Source organism: Ursus arctos, unplaced genomic scaffold, assembly GCF_023065955.2.
Source record: "Ursus arctos isolate Adak ecotype North America unplaced genomic scaffold, UrsArc2.0 scaffold_32, whole genome shotgun sequence".
NCBI classification, from domain to species: Eukaryota; Metazoa; Chordata; class Mammalia; order Carnivora; family Ursidae; genus Ursus; species Ursus arctos.
In genome coordinates, this window is record NW_026623008.1 from 12,083,284 (window position 1) to 12,100,763 (window position 17,480).

At 56.7% G+C, this 17,480-nt stretch overlaps 1 protein-coding gene and 1 long non-coding RNA gene across 7 annotated transcripts in view; one reads left to right on the forward strand and one right to left on the reverse strand.

The window, feature by feature from the left end:
* Nucleotides 1–17,480, forward strand: part of ARHGEF10L (Rho guanine nucleotide exchange factor 10 like) — a 159,752-nt gene that overhangs the window by 21,994 nt on the left and 120,278 nt on the right. The window contains exon 1 of one of the 6 annotated variants that reach the window (XM_048221708.2): nt 6,631–7,092. The exons of the other annotated variants lie outside the window; for them this stretch is intronic. The gene's annotated coding sequence lies outside the window, so the exon portion shown is untranslated. Of the gene's footprint in view, nt 1–6,630; nt 7,093–17,480 lie in introns of those variants that run through there. 6 annotated transcript variants of the gene reach the window in all.
* LOC130542271 (uncharacterized) lies at nt 13,668–17,394 on the reverse strand. Its single transcript, XR_008956726.1, has 2 exons — nt 16,738–17,394; nt 13,668–16,604 (listed from the first exon to the last, which is right to left on the reverse strand). It is a non-coding gene; the product is annotated as an uncharacterized LOC130542271 (long non-coding RNA).

Genomic DNA, 17,480 nt, shown 5'->3' on the forward strand with positions numbered 1-17,480 from the left:
ATGTCCCCCGCAGCCGTGCCCACACGCTGTGGGAAATAGGGAAGCGGAGCTGACCACTTGGCCGGAAGCACGGGGTGTCCCCACCTCTCCTTGAGAGCCTGGCGCTGAGCCCCCCGCCAGGGGATTTATCTTCCCACGGACCTTTCCGTCGAGTGGGTGGTCTTGACCCAGCCCCACCTCCCACTTCTTTGCAGGTAGACCCCCAGTCCGGGGCCGGGCAGGTGGTTGGGGGTGGCCCCTCCCCGTGATGGTGTGTAGGACCCTTGGCCAGGCGGCCTTTCTGGCTCTGGCCCCCTCCTCCTCCTCGAGAGCCTGGCCTCCCCCCAGAGCTCCCCCTTCCAGTGGCTGCCTGATTGGTATGCGGCCCTGAACTCCAGCCATTAGCACACAAGGCGGGGACCAGCTCCCAATACTTGCCTCTCTTCATTGTTTGAAGTGGGCAGACTTGGAAGGAGCTTTAAAAATGCGGGCTTTTTATTCAATTTCCCTAGAAAAACAATGGTTTAAATTAAATAGAGGAATAACAGTCTCTGGAAATGGAAGAAAAATATTCCTGAACCCAGACATTACCCAGAACCTTTGAATGTCTTTTAAAGTACGGATTTATTTTACTTGAAATTACGCGTGTGTTGCATGACCAGGGAGGAGAACTTGGGAACTACAGAAGAAAACGAGGCTCGCCCTTTCTTCCGCCACCCGAAGACATCCTCTCTCAACGCTGCGGTGCTTATGGCTCATTTCTCCCGTGACTGGTTTGCTCGGTTGTCTGTCGAGCCCCGGGTTTGAACAGGTCAGGCCCGTGTTGGGCGGGCGTCGGGGATAGATGGGGCCGCGGCCCCTGCGGCGCTTCTTTCTGTGCCAGACCTCAGGCAGCTCACTTGGCTCCTCTTTGTTCCCACTTCCTCATCTGTGAGATGGGGGTGACCTGGCAGCTGTGTCCTAGGGTGGGCGGGCTGCTCGGGACAGCGCCTGGCCCCGGGAAGGGCTTAGCGTTGGCTATTGTTCCAACGGGGACCAGGCAGTAGCCTTGCCCCTGTGGACCCTTCGCGAAGGGGAGGAGACAAATCCCAAATCAGTCAAACAAATGAATGAAGTGAACTGCATGTCCTGGGATAAGTCCTGTGAAGGGAGTAAGCTGATGTGATGTGGTGGGAATAACTGGGGGGTCGGGTTGGTGTGGAGGGGGGATGCGTGGGGGGAAGTGGTGTGCAGAATCTGTTAGCTGGAGGTGGTGGGGGCTGGGGGGGCTCTCTGAAGAGACACATTTAAGCTGAGACTGAATGACAAAGAATTGAGGCAGGGGTACAGCAAATGCAAAGTCCCTGTGGCCAGGGTGATCTTGGCCTGTTTAAGCAGCAGAAAGCCCAGGGCCTGCAGCGGGCAAGGGGATGAGGGCGGTGTTAAGAAGGCAAGCAGGTGGGATGGTTCCTCTAGAAGCCCTTGGAAGTTGGTGTTCTTCATTCCACATAAATACCTTTCTTAAGGAGACACAAATCCAAGATTCTGGCTGTTAATAACCTGTTAGGAAATTTATCTTTCCCAGGTAATTTATTCAAAAATAATTTACCGAGTGCCTGTTACGTGGCTGCCCTTGAGTAAGTGCCGTGGGCTGAGGGACAATCACAAAGCTTAGCAAGATGAAGCCTGGCCCTCGGGTAGCCCGCAGCGCCCACATGCCATCTCGCTGACCCACCACAACCCACTGGAGCCTTGTAGGCTCTGCTTTGGGCAGGGTGCTGTGGCTGCAGGGAGGACAACTAGACGCAGGGGCCAGGGTGGACTGGAAGAGGAAGGCTGAGGGGGGTTTGGATTTGAATGGTGGCAGTGGCTGGATTCGGGGGAATCAGAGAGAGATTAGCTGGAATTACCGGTGGGTGGTGCACAGCAGTTGAAGGAATAAGAGGCATGGAATATGATCTAGAATCTTCTTTTGAGTATGTGGGTGGGTGGTGGTGTCATGAAGTAAGATGGTGAAGAGAGGGTGAGGAGCGTGGGGCTTTGAGAATGCAAGAATCCAGTCGAGGACAGGTTCAGGTGAAGAGACTGCTTAGAAGTCCGAGTGTGTGTGGGGAGCTGGGCTGAGATTTGGGCCGGGGTGCCATCAGCTCGTAGTGGGGGCAGGTGGGAGCACCCAGAGGGAAGGTGTGGAGGAGAGGTCTGGTCATGTGGACGGTGGGGAGCCGGGAGAAGAGCTGAGATGGGTAGCTGGGCGGAGAAGGGAGAGTGGGGTGTCTGGGAAGCCAGCCCAGGGGACCCTTCTGGAAAAGAGCTCATGGTCAACAGGGCTGTTGGCCACTGAGAGTCCATGTGAGATGAGACAGAAAGTGGCCACTGGCTTTGGCCACGTGGAGGCAGCTCAGGGCTCTTGTAAGAGCAGCTTTGGGGGAGCGATGGGGCGAGAATCCCTAGTGGCAGTGGCTCGAGGGCACGGTGAACAAGAAAGATGACCACGTGTGGGGATAGCGTATGGGGTGTTGCATAGGTGAAGGGGAGTCGGGAAAGGTGTCTCATTGGGGGGAAGGGTAGACCCGGGAGAATGGTTTGTGCTGGTGGCCGGGACTGCTCCTGGGAATGAGAGGGGACGAGGCACATGGGGCATTTAGGGGAGCCGGCCCTGTAGGCACACGACAGAGGGTGGTACTGGTGTGATGATGTGGGGGTGGTGGGGTGGTGGCAGCAGGAACGCTGGGGTCGATTTGGATTATACATGTTGGGGGTCTGGGGATGGTCCCATCAGATGGCCTCATGCTTCTCCATGAAATCTTGAACAGGGGAAGGGTGGGTACAGTCCCGCCAAGACTGCCTACCCTGGGGGAGGTCATTCACCGCTACTAAGAGAACAGGCTGAGGTTGCTGGGTCTCCAGAATGAGGGAGGCAGGCGCTCCGGAGCCTGCCTTTGTATGGAGGGGGTGGGGGGAGCCGAGAGCTCGGCGGTCTGTCTGAGATGCCGCAGTGGGGCTGAGCCCTCATTTCCCGACTCGGTGGTGCTCCCATTCTCCAGGGCACTGGGCTGCTGGGGCCGGGGGCCCTAGAGTCCGTTGGGAGTGCGGTGCCGGAAGAGCTCAGCCCTGCAGCAGAAGCTGCAGGTGGTGGGCTGGGTCCGTGGGTCTGTGCTTACCTCCCATTTTTCTTCTCAGAGGCACGGGTGAGGCACGCATCTTTAAGTGCCAGGCCTATACACCGAGCCCTGGGGAGGAGGAGCTCACTGAGTCCTCGCAATGAGTGGGGTGCGGATGCTGGTGTTACCCTCACATCCCGGAGGGGGAGAGGCCCCGAGAGGTGGCATACCACCCTCAGGCTCTCGCCAGCTACAAAAGCAGGGTGTGGGGCCACCCACCCAGGCGCCAGCTGCCCCTCACGCAACATTCCCATTTTGCCGAGGAGGTCTCCCAAGTTGGCCCATGAGTTTAAGCGTTTTCACCAGCCCGTCCTTGCGTTCCTCCAGACACGTCTCTATGAAGCACCTCCTGGGAGCCCGGCACTGGGTTAGGCGAATCAGATAATGTTTACCCTCTTTCTGGTGGGGGAGGCAGACAGGTGACCGATAGAAAGATGGGAGAGGGCCTAACCCAGGCACGGGGGCTCCGAGGGGTGTCCCCGGGGAGTGTCTGAGCCAAGCAGCCAAGAGGTAGTTCGGGGAAGGGAAGGCTTCGCAGCATGAACAAAGGCCGGGGATGAGCATTTAGTAGGGCCCTGTCCTGCCAGGGGAGGAGCTCTGGAAGTTGCCGCGGAGTTGCTCTGTGTATCTCACTAGGCGTTTGCCTTTTATCTTGAGCGCGTAGGGAGCCAGTCAAGTGTTGCAGGCTAGGGAGGGACATGACCAGAACTTTTTGTTCTGGGTGGAGACTGGGTTGGAAGGGACAAGAGACATCAGGGAGACCTTTGCAGGCCGTTACAGGCTCTCCCATCCCTAGATCATTCTGTGAACCCTGCTGTTTCTTTTTCCTTCCTCCCTCCCTCCCTCCCTCCCTCCCTCCCTCCCTTCCTTCCTTCCTTCCTTCCTTCCTTCCTTCCTTCCTCCCTCCCTCCCTCCCTCCCTCCCTCCCTCCCTCCCTCCCTTCCTCCCTTCCTTCCTTCCTTCCTTCCATTTGATTTTTAAGTAATCTCTACACCCAACGTGAGACTTAAACTCATGACCCCGAGATCGAGAGTTGCACACAGCACTGACTGAGCCAGCCAGGCACCCCAACTCTGCTGCTTCTTTAGTACTTCCCAAACTCTGCTCATGTCTCTTTCCTATAAAGGTTCCTGAGGCTCAGAGAGGTTAAGCAACTTGCCTGAGGTCACATAGCATAACAGGGCGTCCAGGCTGGGGGACCGGTCCCCTGAGTGAAACAACCAGAATCTCCAGGGTGGAAGTAGGTGGTGAGTAACCCCTGGGAGGGCCTCACTGGGGCTCCAGTTATAAGTCCCCATCTGCCTATCCCCGTGTGCCTGCGGGTATTGCCCTTTTGCAGTCTCAGAGAATAGGCGGGGCCTCTGGGAGGGAGGAGCTGGGTCGGTGCTGGGAACTGGGAGTTGGCCTTCGGAGCCAGAGCCCCATGGGCTGTTTTAGCAGTTTCCAGGGGACTGGCTTCTTCCCCAGCGAGCGATTGGAAAACCCTCTGGGGCTGGGCCAGGTCATGTGTGGTCAGCGAGGGGGGCACTTTCCCTGCTACGGAGGGCGGCTGTGTTTGACAGCTGCCGGGCAGAGACCTCATCGTTGGGGGCGCCAGGAGAGGTGGGGAGCCCTGTCCCTTGTGAGCCCCAACACTCTGGGCAGGTGTCTGGCCTCCCTGGAGTCTTGGTTACCTCAACTGTGAGCAGGGATAGTATTAAATGTGATTGGGAAGAACTGACACAATAACCAGTGTTTGCTGACGGTCCAGAGCGTGCCAGGCCACGGATTCATCTTTCAGTTCTTTGAGGCGATCTCGTGAGGTGTGCATCGTTCTCTTCATTTTATAGATGAAGCCGCTGAGGAACAGAGAGGGCAAGTAACTTGCCCCAAACCACACAGCTAGTAAACAGCAGAACTTGAACCCCGATCTGCCTGACCCTGGAGCCCTCCCTTGAAACCCCTCTGGTCCCTGTCAGACTCCGTTCAGCTGAGCCCTTCCTTGGCTTGTCGCCTGGTAGAGTCTTGTGGGGGCTCCTGCATTCTGCCCGCCCCACTTTGGGGTACCCAATCCAGTCTGACCCTTTAAGTTTCATCATGAAGCCTTGGAGCTCCGGTGGCCAAAGCCCCTTGTTCACCATCCCATAGCCACTGGTGGCAGACGTGGGATGAGAACCCAGCATCCTGGACCCTGTGGCCTGCTGCTCTTTTTACTACCCCAGGACCTGACGAAGAGCACCCAACCGTGAGCCGGGCACCCGCTCTTCCTTGAACCAGCCACGAGAGCGTGGGCAACACTTCACCCTGTCCCTGACTTTCGCCCCAAGCCTTGATTTCCTCTTCTACAAAATGGGCAGGTTGAGAACCTGAGTCTCTGCCGATTCTGATAATCCATGAGTCTAAGATTTCAGGTTTCTAGGAATCCATGGGTCAGACATTTGCTACTTTTCCTACTTCCTGTCTGTTGCCCAGGGAACCAGGGAAGATTGAATTGAAGAAACAACGCAGAGAACCCGATCGAGAGCAGCTTACGATGCAGGCATTGACTGAGCACCAGTGTGTGCCCAACAGGGAGGGGGATACCATTGGCTGTGCTGTGCTGGTGAGGAGCGAGGTACAGAGAGGCTGGCGAACTTTCTCGAGGGTCCGGTGACAGAGTTCCCGTGTATGAGGTGGTGCCGAGGGTATGTGTGCGGGATGCTTCCTCCTCCACGTGCCCTCCCATGGAGCTCTCTGCAAAACCATCTCTCTGGGGCTCCGGATGGAAAAATCCACCCCATCCGTGCTTGAGAAACGGCCATGAGGGGCCCATCTGGAAACAAAATGGCTGTGGAGTCCAGTGAAGGGGCAGTGGCAGGGAGAGCAAAGACACGGCTCGTCCACCATTGGCCAGAGCTCAGCCCTGCCTGGCAGCTCGCCCGGAGAGCGGCCTGGGCTGTTTACAGAGAAAGGGACTTGGGACCAGGGAGAGGTTGTGGCTGGCGGGGAGGGAAACAGGAGCTGAGGTAGGATGATGGAGTCAGAGACTCATTTAGAGCTGGAAGGGCCTTCTGGGATCATGTAGTCCGAGCTCCTAATTTTGTGCATGGAGACATGTTAGTCTGGAGACGGGCTGTGACTTGCCTCAGGTCTCACAGCCAATGGCAGCAGACCCAGGAAGAGAAGAGGATTCGGGAAGCCGGATCATAGGCCTCAACTCCTGGCTGCTCTCATGGGCATGACTTCCTGCCAGGTTCTGCCCACCCACTCTCCCTCCCGTCAGAACAAACACAACAGCAATAGTAATCAGTGAAAGGAATCATCTCACTGGATACTAAGCACGTTGGTCTCTGGAATGGACTCAGGTCATTCCAGCAAGGGTCTTGCTCAAGTCCCACTGCTCCCACCTCCTGGCCCTGTGACACTGGGCAAGTCACGGTCCTCCTCTTCGCTGACAACTTGCTGCATGTGTATCACGGTTAAGAAGATTCTGAAGTTACAGGTCTTCTCAGTGCCTTTAACATGTTGAGTATTGTTAATCTTTAGGGGGCAGATTTCTACTCTTGTTCTTCTATCATCTTGGACCACTGAACACTTTTTTCCCCCTGTGAGCCCCTATTAGCATCTTTCCAGACATAGGTGTTCCCTTGAATAGGCAGATGGAGCAACCCTGATGTTGGTGATTCCTCAGGACTGTATTAAACTTTTAAACTCAGACACTGTGGCCTGATAGTGGAGTTTTGGGGAGATGTCCCTACTGATGTGTGACAACCAACTCTTCCCCCACCCTGTCTCCCTGGGGTCCACAGAACCATTCCCCACCAGACTGTCTGTGCTCATTCCATCCCCAGGCATGAGTCACCTCATCACTGTTGGTGGCGGAGGCAGCAGGAGGCTTCCGTAATTGAAGCTACCGTGTCTTCCTGGGACAGCACAACGGGCTGAGATGTCTCGGGCCGGCAGCCCGGGCCCTGCTGAAGGCTCTTTCCAGGGACCCTGGCTCACCTGGGAGCAGGTACGGAGGATGCCAGGAAGGAGCAGAGCCTCCTATGCAAACCAGGGCAGCCTGGGACCATGGAGTGAGCCTGGGACACGGCCGCCTGGCTTCTATTCCAGCTCTGGCACGCACTCTTTTATGATCTCGGGCAAGACACAGCCCACTGTGAGCCTCGGTTTCCTCATCTGTGAGATGAGAGGCTGGGCTTAGAGATCTGTTGGTTCCTCTCACGGCTGAGGAACGGGCACGTTTGGTACCTTTGGTCTCTTCCTGTAGTTTGCTGGGTTTCTCGGTGTCACTGAAGAGGTCCCATCAGGAACTTGCCTTTCTCCAAAGGCGAGGTGTGCATGGAGGTGCCCATCAGGGGGTCTTAGCACCCTGGGGAACCCACGAGCCAGTGATTCTCATACATTTGTGTACTCCAGGCTCGCCCGGACACCCTGCCAAGAATGCGGATTCTTGGACCTCACCCCAAGAGACTCTAAGTTCGTAGATTAGGGTTGGACCTTGAAATCTACATTTAAAAAAAAAATAAAGATTTATTTCTTTTAGAGAGAGAAAGAGAGAGAGAGCACATGCACGTAAGCATGGTGGGGGAAGGGCAGAGGGAGAGGGAGAGAGAGAATCTCAAACTCCATGCTGAGTGTGGGAGCCCCATGTGGGGCTCGATCTCACGACCCTGAGATCACGACCTGAGCTGAAACCCAGAGTCAGATGCTCAACTCACTGCACCACCCAGGTGCCCCCAAATCTACATTTTTAAAAAGCCTCATTTAAGTGGTTCTCAAGTCAGTAGCTCAAGGTCCACACTTTGAAAAAGGCTGTTAGACTCTCTTTGAACCAAACAGTGCTTAGGAGAACGGCCCGCTGGGGTTGGTGATGGCTTTGTCTGGCCCTGTTCGGAAATGCCCTCATCCCTGGTCACAGCCTTCAGTAGCTGGTGACCTCTCTTCCCCATAAGCTAGTGTTCCCCAAATCTGTCTGGTTACTGGAATTCCCAGGAAGTGTTTGAACAAAATATGAATTCTTGAGTCACCCTTAGAGATTCTTGGAACCAGTGAGATCTCAGCCGGGACCCAGACATCTCTACGTTTCAAAACTCCCTAGGTCTTTTGTGCATTTGCTTGTCATTCATCAATGAGTATGTGTCAAGGCTTGCAATGGCCCAGCCCAGGGGAGGGCGTTGAGGATGTAATTGTTAGGCCAGATGCAGTCTTGGACATTATGTCACCTCTTCCACAATGGTGAGGGAGATACACAGTGATTACATGGCGATGCTCGGCCAGGTTGGGGAAACATGTCTAGAAAATGGTTGGGTTGGACTAAATACCTGGGGCAAAGCTGGGATTCCTGGGTAGCTAAGCTCCAGTAATTTCCAGATTGAAGTAGGGCCTTGAGCCCAGTGACCTCTGGTCACTACTTGTGGACTCCTGTTATTTATTCACCAATTATTCATTTATTTATTTACCCATCCATCCACCCATCCACCCACCCTCCCATCTACCCATTTACTCATCCACCCACGTATCCACCCACCCACCCATCCACCGCCCTTTTATCTATTCATCATCCATCCACCCATCCACCCATCCATCCATCTATCCAACCATCCATCCATCCACCCATTTACCCATCCACCCAGCCACCCACCCACCCATCCATCCACCCACCATCTACCCATCCATCCATCCATCCATCCATCCATCCACCCACCCACCCACCTACCCAACCATTCATCCATCCACCCACCCATCCATCCACTCATCCATCCATCCACCCACCCACCCACCTACCCAATCATTCATCCATCCATCCATCAATCCATCCATCCATCCATCCACCCACCCATCCATCTATCCATCATCCATCTATCCATCCATCCATCCATCCACCCATCCACCCATTTACCCATCCACCCACCCACCCACCCATCCATCCACCCACCCATCTATCCACCCACCCATCCATCTATCCATCATCCATCCATCCACCCATCTACCACCCATTCATCCATCCATCATCCGTTCATCCACCCACCTAGTCATCCATCCGTTATCCACCCACCCATCCATCCACATTCCACCCATCCATCCATTTATCCATCGTCCACCTACCCATCCACCCACCCATTCATCCATCATCCACGCCCCATGTACCCACCCATTTATTCATCATCCACCCTCTATCCATCCATCCACCAATCCCATCCATCCATTTACCCATCATTCACCCATCCATACCCACCCATCCATCCATCATTCCCCATCCACTCATTAACTTGCCCATTTACCCATCTACCCATTAATCCACTGATCCACCCACCCACCCATTTATCCATCTATCCATCATCTCTTGAATCTCTACCATGTGCTGAGTACTGTGCTGGGTACTGGAAGGACCGAAATGAAAGGCATTATTTCTGCCCTCAAGGAACTCACAATCTGGTGGGGGAGTCAGAAAGCGGAGCAAATGATTCCAACCCAGTGTTAGGTGCTTAGAAGGGCAAGTGGCCCGCTCTGTCAGTGGGCACCATGAAAAATTTCCCCGAAGTCAGTTTGTGTTAAGGCTCAAAGTGAGGGTGGGAGTCCCAGGCAGATGAGGTAGGGCACAGCTTCCAGGCCAAGGAAGGGTCTTGCCCTTGGGAAGGCAGGTCATGGCGGCTAGGGCGGGTGGGGAGCCTCTTCTGCTCCTGGACCTCAGGCTGTCTCTCGTTTTCCATGGTTGTTTCCCTGGGAGGCCTGGTCCACAGTAGGTGCTCAGCAAACATTCATCGTTGGTCAGTGGGGAGGTGAGGACGGCCCCGTGCACCGTGCTGAGGAGCTTGTGGCCCTGGGGCTCTAGACAGTGCAGGCAGGGAAAGGACACCCTCATGTGGGCTCCCGCTGCTGGGTGGGGGAGAACGGGGAGGGGGGCCGAGGGGCCTCCCCAGCTCTTACCCTTCCTCGGCCTCCTCAGCCTTCAGCTGTTTCCTTGTGCGGGTCCAAGCCGTTGTGCTCCGAAACCTTGGCGAGCCCACGGCGGCTTTCCAGCAGTAGGTCTCTCCTGCAGCTCAAGGGCTCTGCCTCTGTTTGGGGGGGTTGGTGGTGAGGGGACAGCGTAGCGTGTGGGGGGGTGGGAGCGTGAGTAGATGCAGTGGCAGCTGAGAGCCTTGGCTTCCGGTTCTGATCCCCATTTCTGCCTCTTATTCGGTGGGTGTCCTGTGTGTCTCTGTGTTTGAGCTCAGTTTCCCGACCTGTCCAATGGGAATAGAACAGCTTCTCCCTCTTGCGGTTCTTGGGCCGATTTGGAGAGTTGTCACACGTACAGCACTCAGGACAGTGCCTGGCATGTACGAGCTGAGATGTGGGGCTCTGGGGGCAGTCGTGCTGGGTGGCTTGGGTGGCTGGATCTTTATTCTTCTCGCAGCCCGAAGACCTGGTTGGAATCCCACCCCCACCTCTGACTCACCGTGGAGATCTTGGCAAGCTGACTCAGGCTCTGAGCTCAGGTTTCTCATCTGTGAAATGGGGATTGACGCCCCACAGGGCCTCTGGCTGGAGCACTGAGTCTGACAGCCCATTCTCTGCATTGGGCTTATTATTGAGATCAGAAAACCTGGGTCTAGACAGGTAGAGCGAAATCTCCATTTGATGAGGGCGGTGTGGACAGCCACCTCCACAGCCCACAGACTCGGGGAGTCAGCCTCCTGTCTCTTGGGCCACCTCTCTTGGCCCTGGCCTTCCCCTTCACATGGCCTCCTTGGTTTCTGGGATCGTCTTATGACCGGGGCTCTGGGTCTTCTGAGTAGGGTGCTATGGGGCAGAGGGTTGCACGTGGTCTGCAGGGGTGCTGGGGGGCAGGGACTGTCGTCCCCCAGCCAGGCTGGATCTGGGTGCCCTTGAGAGACCGGGGTTTCTGATCCCCATCAGAGGCTCAGCCTTCTGCCCTGCCCCCTCATGTTCCTGCTTCATTTGAATTCTCAGGGCTCAGTGACTCGCTCATGCTGAGGCACCGGGAGATTTGTGTGTCAAGCAAGTAAATATTAACTGTACGAATCTAGGTCTGAATGTAGACCTGTGGGGCTGGCTGCTTGGGGGACTGCCAGGCTCTGAGTCTCCTACCCCAGCTGATGGCCAGGAGAAGTGGGCACCCTCCAGGGGAAGAAAGGGCACCTGCTCCAAGCCACGTGACAGCTTTCAGTGGCCATTACTGTCCAGTGGCCAGGGGCTGCCCTGTGTTATAGTGAGGAGGAAACTGAGGCACGGAGCAGGCAGGAGGCCTGCTCAGCTTTACACGGCTAATGGCGTGGGCCTGGGGTTGGAAGTGGGAGCGTCTGCGTGCAAAGCCCATGCTGCCCCCCATCCCTGGTTTCTCATCGCAGTCGTCTCCTTCCTGCTGTTAGGACCACACCAGGATGCTGGTGTATCACCGGTGCTGAGGTTTGTCCTCTGGCTCCGCTGAACCCGGGTCTCAGATTCCCTTTCTGCAAAGTGGGGACACGTGGTTTGGGGTCCCTGGCAGGCAGGACCAAGCCCCGGGCACACAGGGAGCTCTCTCTGCTCACAGCGTGTGAGGCTCTGCTGGGGCCTGGGCTGGGGTTTGGGGGTCGCCTCCTGGCCAACCAAACAAGCCTTCCCTTGGAGACCATGTATGACGCTGTGTGGGGACACCCAGGGCCCGGCCACAGTTTCTGTCCTCCTGGAGCTGTCACACGAGCAGGAATGAGAATACACATTTGGGACTTCGGAACCTGGATTCAAATCCTATGTCTTACTAGCTGTGTGATCCTTGGCAGGTGCCTCGGTCAGTGGCTCCCTCTGAGAGATCGAATTCTAACTCCTACTTCAGAAGGCCATTGTGAGGGTGACGGCAGATGGTATTTGCCAAGCTGCTAGCACATAGTAGGTGCTCAGTAAGGCCCTCGCGCGATAGCCTTCTGAGGCTGACAGCGGCCAACAGGTCCGCAGGGTGGGCGGAGGCCGCCTCCCCCGTGATGCCGGGAGCCAGGAATAGCGTGGGGTGGTTTGGCGGGCCGCTGCGGATGGGGCAGAAAGGGTCATCGGCTTCACAGTATGGGCAGGTGCAGTGTGGGGGCTAAGCCTGGCTGCGGAGAGAGGGAGATGGTGGCTTTCACCCCATACCCCCCCCTCCCACCGCCGCCCGCCCCAGCCCTGTAGGCAGAGGCAGCCCCAGTGTGGTCCTTGGCTGTTTTCACAGCCAGGGGAAATCAGAACCCTGGGAGAGGAGATGACTGGCTCCAGGATGGTGGGAGTTGGTGGCAGAACCAGGCTGACTCCCAGCCCAAGGCCCACCCGGTCCTGACGCTGCACTCTTAGCTGCCTGGGGCAGGTCCCTGCGGCTGTCGGGCTCCTTGGCCTCTCTGGCCTGCCCCGGAGCCAGCTATGAACATATTCTGTGAAACATGATTCATTAGACTGGCCCTCCCTCTGCCAGGAGACTTTTCGTTTTCTTTTCTATTACTTTTCCCTAATAAGGTCTCATGTGGCTCTCTTATCTGTCCTTTCTTGGGTCCTAGGAGGCCTGTGACTTTGCCCTGGGGAGGCTGTCCCAGCAGAGCTCCGTGAACAGCTGCCTGGCTGCACGGGCCCAAATGTGGGAAAGTTCAAAGGGAGGCCGAGTGGAGGCATCAGAGCGGCACCGACCTGGCTGGCCTGCCCTCCAGCTGTATGACTTTGGGCAAATCACTTTGCCTCTCTGAGCCTCTGTTTTCTTATATCAATCCAACCAGCACTTAGTAAGGCCTGTGAGATGCCAGGTTATGGTGCTAGACATTTCAGGCAGGGCAGTGGAGAGACTCCCCCACCAGCCTCTGGGCTTGAGGCCTCCAGTTTGAGCGGGGGACTCACGTGGGGACCTGGATCTGTACACTGAAGCATCGGAGATCTCCTGAAATGACATGGGAATCACCACGCAGGGCTCCGGGTTTGAATGGGACCTAAGAAGTGGTAGTGAGTGAGAGCAGAGGCCGGGATTTCGGGTGAATTACTACCAGGTTGACTTCACGCTCGCCAGCAGGAAAGCGGGGAGGCTATTTCTAGAGACACAGTGTTGGTTTTCTGTGTACATGGCTGACATGAACCAGTGTCTCTGGTTGTCAGCTGAGGCTGCTTTGTTCCCACATATGCCCCGAACTTTGCGAGGAGGAAATACAGCCCCGGGTGATGTCCTAGAGCAGTCCATCCCTGGCACACAGTGGGCACACAAGAGGCGTTGGTTGAACTAGGAAGCTGAACAGCGGCACCAGGAACATATCCGAGTGGGGGTGTGATTGATGTGGGGAAGGAGGGACAACTCTCATAGGAGGCGTCCTATGTAAGAGAGAGGAGCCTTGTTCTGAATGACTCCAGAGGACAGAATGAGGGCAGGTTTTAGACCCTTGTAATGTGGGACAAAGGAGGACCCAAATGTGAGCATGTGATGGGGGCGGTGACTCAGGCTCAGGGTAGCAGGTGCACATGGAATACCCAGTCTGTTCCAGGCACAGTGGTGGCTCAGTGAGCCCTGTCAGGGGCAGGGGGCCTTTTCCTTGTTTGTCCACTGATGTATCCCAAACACCTGGAACAGCGCTGGGCTCATAAAAAAGGTGCTTCATGAACGTGGGTTGAATGAATGTATTACTTAATTGGGTCTCAGCGTCATCATCACATCCAATTTGCAGATGGATAAACCGAGGGGTGGGGAGGTCAAGTCATACATCTGCTCCAGCCACTCACACCGGGTCAGGATTTGGAGTCTGGGCTGCCAGATTCCAAGCCCGTGATCTGAGTCACCCACTTGTCAGGGTCCTCAGGAAGGATTCTGTCCTGGCTGACAGGTTGCATTTCACCCCCTCAAAGACCCGTCTCTCGAGAGCGATGGAGTGTGGGAAAATACAGACTACTTGTTGCAGAAACAATAGTGGGTTAATGCCGCGGGTCCCTGTGGGTAACCCGGGCCACGGGCTCCTGCTCGGACCAGTGGGCGCTCTTTCAAGGAGCCAGGTTGGGAGGGGATTCAATGCTGCCAGCCCTCAGGGTCCTTCCAGGCCTGGACTGAGGTCATGGTCATCCTCAGGCACAGTGCAGGGTCGGAGGGCGTTGGCTCAGTCAGCCGCAGACACATAGCTGTGCCCCCCGGGGTCGGTGCGGTGGTGTCTGGATTTTAGGCTGCCCCTGCCTGGGTGCCTTCTCCAGGGCGGTAGCCGGATTGGCCTGGGTGACCCGGATGTTGATAGGAATATGTCCCTCGCCTCAGCCCCCAGGTGGGTCCAGGCAAGAATGCCTGGTGAGACTTCACGCATTTGCATCGGGCTGCTCTGGGAGCCCAGGGCTGGGACCCGGACAGAGAGGGATGCTTGCTGGGGCTCCGTTGGGGGGCAGTGCAGCTAGAACCCTTTCCGGGGGCCCTGGGTCAGAGCACTTAGTCTGCTAGACCCCCAGTTCTCCTCCTGAGGTGCTGTCCTACAGGGACCGTCTCCTATGGGCTCCCCAGGGTCCCTGCAGTCCTGTCTGCTCACCCGGGGGTTTTCCCAGGCAGCCCGGGAGCCCAGCTGACTGGCAGCTGGCCAGTGGCTGAGGAATGAGGGAGCTCCAAGGCACAGCCCCATTGCCAGCTGGCCTGGGTTCGGAGCCCAGCCCTCCCGTCGACTGCCCATGTGACTTTGGGCAACTTTCTTACCAGCTCCGTGCCTCTGTATCCCGATTTGTAAATGAGGATGATTGTAGTGTCTCTCTCAGGGGGTTGTTGTAAAGACTAAGTAACGACGGGAGTAAAGGGCTTGGGCTAGCTCTGGGCCCTTACTGAGCGGTTAGTAGATGGGAGGCATTAGGATGCTGATCTTGGCTCTTCTTGGGGGCATTGGACAGCCCAAGGAGCTGTCGCCTTTTGTCTGTGCCCAGTGCCTGGGCCCTGGACTCCACCCGTGCGATACCGCTTGGCGTGGGTAATGAGCGTCTGGGCCTGTCTCTGGGGAGAGAGGAGCAATCCCTTGACTCCCGCTGGAGGCCCCCTTCCTACCTTCTTCCCTCCCTCTCTCCTGCTCAGGCGCGCTCTTTGCCAAGTGTCCCATGCTTTTGTTCATTGAGGAGCATTAATCGATGGATAGGTCCCCCCACCCCCATCTACGTTCAGGCCCCTCTCAGGAGTTTCTGCAGCCCCCCAGACGTCCCCCCAAGAAGCTCCGCTGTTATCTACTGTGGGTACCTGTGCCATTCTCCTCCGCCTGCCGGGCCGTGAGCTCCACGGAGCAGGTACCGATGAATAAACGTTGAAGGTTGAGCCATGCGCTAGACCGGGCTTGGGGACACATTGGGGAGTGGGGCACAACCCCTGGCCTCAGAGAGCTCGCAGTCTGGTTGTTGATTTATCAACGCAGAGACAGCTGCTCAGTGCCAACCGCCGTGCTGGGTGCCCAGGGCGGGAGAGGCGTCCGGTGTGGTCCGTGCTCAAGAGGTCACAGTCTGTCCTGTCCCTCCCTCTGCCTCTCCCTCTGGCCCCACCTTCTATGTTCCAGAGGCTGGGCCAGGTGGTAGGAATGCACAGAGAAGCAGGTTGTGGTCTCTGCCCCCACCGCCTGGCGGGGAAGAGCCACAGAACGCAGTAACCATAGCGAAATGCGATGTCTTTAGACGTGTAGCCTGGCATTATCCGCCATGGAAACCAGTGGCAACAACTCTGGTCTTTGTGTCCCTGTGACTGATGACGGCCGCATTAACAGGCAGTATCTGCCCTCGATCCTCAAAGGACTTGACCTGGTGCCCTGAGATCGGGGGCCTCCGCCTCGGCCCTGTTGACCCTGAGCCAGGTAATTCTGTGCTGGGGGGGGCCACCCTGTGCCCTGGAGGATGTCCAGCAGCGTCCTGGCCTCTCCCCGCCAGGTGCCAGTAGCATCCCCCCTCCCCTGCAGAGCGGCCACAACGAGAATATCTCCAGACTTGGCCAAACCTCCCCGGGGCGGGAGGACAAAATCAGCCCCAGTTGAGAACCGCTGTCTTAGATGTGACAGTCACACTAACCGCCTGATTCCAGGTGGGATGGAAATTTTGAAATCCAGTACCGCCTCCCCCACGAAAAAAGCAAAAGAGGAAAAAAGAGCCCACAACATCCTGTATTCCTTGGATGCACAAACGATCCGGTTTGGACCAAGTGCACACATCCGCTGGAAGGCGGGAAGGCCCTTGGTGGCCGGAGCAGCTGGGTGCTCTGGCCCAGGCCACCCGGAGGCAGAGGCCCTGGCAGAAGCGACCCGGTCCTCGCCAGGTCTTGCGGTGCCCGGCTCTGTGGGGTTGCGATGTCGGGCCGGTCATCAGATGACCACGTGGCATACACGGGACCGGCATTGGTCCTGGGAGAGGAGAGTCAGAATGGGCAGCCGTCCACCGAATTTTCTGTTGAGCCCTGCTGTTCTCCCTCACCTCGTAGTATCCTGGTTTGTAGTGATGTGTGGATTTGTGTAGTCTGGTACATGCCTCCTTGAAGGACTGCGGCCTTCAGAAGGGCAGGCACCAGGCCGGTCTCGCCCGTCAGCAAATCTCCAGAACTTTCCGTGGTGCCTGGTATACAGAATGCTCGGTAAATATTTGTGGAATGATTAAGGGGTGTTTTTGGATGGCAGAGGGATCCAGAGAGATGAAGACTGGCTTTTCTGTGTCCCCCCTCCCCCCCCGCGCGCCCCACTCCACTGACCTTGAATGCTGTTGATCTTAAAGATTCCCAGAGCCAGGAGCAGGGCCCGGAGACCTCGGTTCTAACACGGATGGTACACGTGTAGGTGTGTGACCTCCATCACTCACTTCCTGGTGTGCACTCTGATTTGGAAGGAGATGGTGTCCCTGTCCTCTGACCAACACCCGGGCCACTAGGACAGGCCTTGGATGAGGCTGGCAAGGGCTCAGTTTTGGCCAGGAGTGGCCAGCTGTCCCTGCGTGCATCTGCCCCTCTGGCCAGCAGTGAGCCCCTTTTTGGTGTTCTAGCTGCGAGCAGGAAGCAGAGCGCTGGGTCCCATTTTCCCGGGACTGCTCTCTTTCCGTAGGTCACTTGAGGATACTCCTGACCCTGTGCCGAGGGACAGCCCTGGGCATGCCTGGGGTCACTGTGAGTTTATGGCCTGGACGCAGACTGTTGTCTCTGAATATAGCAGAATATATTTGGGATCGAGTGAGCGCATGGAGGCATCCGGATACTTGCAGCTCTCCGCAGAGCTCATCTCCAGTCTGGGTGCTCTTCAGAAAGGGTCTATCTGCCCCAGCTCCGAGGCCCCGCCTCCGCTCGCCTGCACGGATTCGGGGAATTGGAATGTCTCCCTGGCACCATGCACTGACTTCGGTTGTTTCCCTGTTTCGCACCAACTAAGGGAACTTCGCGTTGCTGTCTGGTTTGGGGATCCTCCCCTTTTCTGACTTTGACCCCATTTCCTGGAATCTTCCCTT